This window comes from Sebastes umbrosus, chromosome 5 (genome assembly GCF_015220745.1).
Source record: "Sebastes umbrosus isolate fSebUmb1 chromosome 5, fSebUmb1.pri, whole genome shotgun sequence".
NCBI lineage: Eukaryota > Metazoa > Chordata > Actinopteri > Perciformes > Sebastidae > Sebastes > Sebastes umbrosus.
Window position 1 is genome coordinate 29,528,750 of NC_051273.1, and position 3,994 is coordinate 29,532,743.

At 41.8% G+C, this 3,994-nt stretch overlaps 1 pseudogene; it reads left to right on the forward strand.

The window, feature by feature from the left end:
- Positions 1-804: 804 nt before the first annotated feature.
- LOC119488334 lies at positions 805-3,678 on the forward strand (annotated as a pseudogene).
- The last annotated feature ends 316 nt before the right edge of the window (positions 3,679-3,994 follow it).

The window sequence follows — 3,994 nt, forward strand, 5'->3', positions numbered from 1 at the left end:
GATGAGATGTCTTTCCCCGGGCACAGACAGTGCAGGCTAGGACATATTCCTTGACATCCTTCTTAGGATGGAACAGATGAATTCACTTGAGCTCCCGAGCGGTGGAATAGCGTCGGAGAGTGAACAGGCAGGTGAGTAACAAAGGTAAGGATCCTGGTCGAGGAGGAGCAGAGTGTAGGAGTGAGCAGGCAGGTTGGAAACAGGAAGCAGCAACAGCTGGCAGGTGAACAGACCTGAGCAAACAACAACAACAAACAAGGTAAGTCCAAAAACTCCAAAACACGAGCATGAGCAAAGTCGAGAGTAAATAACTAAGAGAGCCTGAATGTGTCGTGTACCACTGAGGGCGACGGAAACGATCTGGCGATGACTGGCAAGAAAAACCGGGAGATATACTGCAGGTGTGTGTGATGATAGGTTGATTGTTGTCAGCTGCTCCAGCAGTGCCTGCCCAAGGAGAAGGAGGAGGAGGAGGAAGGCCACACCTCCCAACACACTGACAGACTAGACAAACCAGGGAAAAACACACAGGAGACAAAAGGGCAGGGAAACAGAGGAAAACAAAAGGAAACACTAGACTGCCAAAGTGATATCATGACAGATGAGTCATGTTTTAGTTTATTCAGATGTGGCTGTAGGTTTACTTTCTGGAAAACGAAAGACAAGGTGCATTAAGACTGGAAACACAAGACTTTACCTGCAAATGCCCCACCTCTTCGCTTCACCTCGACTTCAGCGAGAGCATTTTAAAGCTGCGTCCTCAACAACATCCCATCATTTTACAGCAGAGCAGAAGTTGGACATCACTGACTTTATACAGCGAACCCAAATCCAGCATCAAGAGCAGAAACCAGCCCAATATTTAGAGAACTACTGAGTCGAGGAAACAGCTGAATGATGAGGTGAGTAGCTGCTTCCTGCATTTCATATCATTGTTGGAGTAAATAAATAGTAGGCTTCTTACTTTTCTCTCTTGTTTCTTGTTCTTTTCCTTTCTTCATTCTTCCCTTCAGCGAGGGCCACATGAATTTTAGAAAATTGTATTTTCTTTCTTATTCTTAACAATTATTATAAGTCAGATTGTTTTCTGAAAGTTTCATCCCACCTCCAGTATTATAATTCTGGTGGAGAAATGCTAAATGTTGTTGTTATAACTATCCTATTATCTTTAAACCATTTCATCCTTCCTGTCTTCCTTCCTTTCCTCTGTCTCACACTTTTTATCATTTTCTTCCTACCTTCCTTACTTGCCTCCTCCTTCCTTACCTCTTTCAGCCATCTTTTTCTTATTTCTTGCCTTATTCCTTTTTGTCTTTTCTTCCTCCCCTGTGTCCTCCCCCCTTCTTTTTCTCCTCCTGCCTCACTCTGTTTCTTCCTTTATTTATTTATTCATTGCATACCTCATTCCCCTTTGTGTTTTCTTTCATCCTTTGATCCTTCCTGTCCTCCATGTTTTATCCTCTCTGTTACTTCTTCTCTTATCCATTCCTTCCCTCATTTCCTTACCCATTTCCTTCCTTTCCATCCACTAATTTTCCTTCCTTTGTCCTCTGTTCCCATTTCAAGTTTTACTTCTTTATGTACTTTCCTTTTCCTTATTATCTTTAAGCCTACTTTTTCTTTCCATCCGTCTGTTGGTCCATATTCTTTTCCTTCCTATCCTCTCTTCTTTCATGACTCCTTCCTTATTTCCTTCCTATGCTCTAATACTCTTTAATCCATTTCCACCCCCCTCCATTCCTTCCTTCCTTATTCCTTATTTCCTTGCTGTCTATCAAATCAAATCACGTTTATTTATCACATACTGTATACAACCATACACAGTACAACGTGTAGTGAAATTATTTTCTTTTCCAGCTCCAGAAGGCAACTAACTAATAGAAAAGAAAATCTTTCCCTCCTTATTTCCTACCTGTCCATTCAATGCTCCTAACTCCATTTCTATGTTCCTCCCTTCCTCCACATGAGATGAACAGTGGTTATCCAAACATAGCACACGTACATTAAGAGCAGATTACTTTAACCTACTAGATGATGTGTTTTAATATTTGTTATTTTTACTCTCCATCAGTGCTGCTCAGAGTCAAACAACACTGGTGTCCAAACTGGAGGCCCTGCAGTGCCACTTCACCTGGGATCTGGACCCCAGCAGGAACAAACTTTTCCATCTCAGGACCAGCTGGAGGACATCGGCACAGAGGAGGGAAACCGCTGGCTGGGTCACATTTACAACCTGCGGGGGTTCATTCAATACAAGCTGGGGTTGACTGAAGACGCCCAGAGTTTGTTCAACAAGGCTGCAGAGGCCTTCCGCCAGATGAGAAGTGCAGACGAGGGTCCCTGGTTAGTGGTGAACTACGGGAACCCTGGCTTGGCTGAACCACCACCTGGGAGACCAAGCAGAGAGTCAGGCTTACCTGACAAAGATCGACGCCCCTGATGAATAAACCCCATCTCCATCCCAGGACGAGCTCCATCCAGAGATCTACGCTGAAAAAGCCTGGAACCTGATGAAGTTAAGCGGGGAAAAAAAGCGGCTGGCTGCAGATTACTTCCAGAGAGCCATCAAGATGCAGCCGGACATGGTGGAGTGGAACACCAGCCACGTCTTAGTGTTAGCGAGAGCTTTTAAACACAGCAACACGGGGCTGGAGGCTGACATGTTGGAGAAAGTGAGAATCGCCAAGGAACAGGATCCAGAGAACTTGTACCTCGCTGCTTACTACCTTGAGCAATGTGCTAAGAAAGGAGAGAGAATTGAAGATGAAGCACGAGAGTTAGCCAGAATGGTTTTGAGAAATCCCGTCAGCAGCTACAATGGTATGAAACCATTAATAAGGGTTTACAGAAACTATGTTTCTGTTGATGAGGCCATTGAATTGGCAGACGAGGCTCTGGAAAACCATCCAGATGAGCGTTATCTGAAGAGATGTGCTGCACTCTGTTACAAATGGGAGATCCTTTATTTCAGTGACAGTCGCCCAAAGCAAAGCATGATAGACAGAGCAATCAGTCTCAATAAGGAGGTGATTTCTCTTTACCCTCATTCTTCACTTATGAAGAACATAGGTCTCGCAAATATATATGCAAAACTAATCACGACCAGGCTAAAGCCGAGCAGATATACCAGGAACTGCTAAAAAGGGATCTGGAACCTGCAGATAAACAGATGCTTTACAACCGCTATGCAAAACACTTATTCCTTGATCGTCAGGAGTACCAAAGGTCAATACAATATCACATGAAGGCGGCAGCAATACCGCAACAATCCTACTTTCGTGGGAACAGCATCATAACTCTGAAGAAGATTAAAGACAAAGGCAGGAACCGAATGTGTAGAGAAATAGAGGAGTTTCTGGCAAACCTGCAAGAGCCATGGTGTTTTCAACAGGACTGGTTCTGAATCTACTAAAAATGTAGATATTGCATTTGCAAATAATCTCTACTTACTTTTTAATTTAATTACATATAAAACTACTTCTATACTTCTTAAAATAAAGTTAAAATGGAAGTGAGAATCTTACAGTGAAGACCTGCTGATCATGGCAAGGCAAGAAGTCAAGTTTGGCCCCTTTTAACGCAAATGCAAAATGCAAAATAAAACACGAGCTGTATCCTTTAAAGGCAGGTTTCAACAAGTGTCTGCAAGTTTTTTAGACTTAAGTACATTTAATGGAAGACAAAAGCTTTTTTTTAAAAACTATCTAAAAATCTACTAATTTGCTCTGAAAAACTGTCAGCAGTAGTACACTCAATCTGTACTAAACTGGCTGAATCATTCAATAACACTAGTCCTTTAAATAACATCCACTGTCGACATGTTCAAATGTTATTACTATAGTTCAGTATCACATGATTTATTAAAATAGATTTTGATCAGTGTTGTTTTTCATAACTTATATGTAATCACTGTGTTTATTATATTCCTGTTGTGTTGATTGTTTTTTTTTCCATAGCACTGTATTTTAAGTTTATATAAGAACTACACTATATG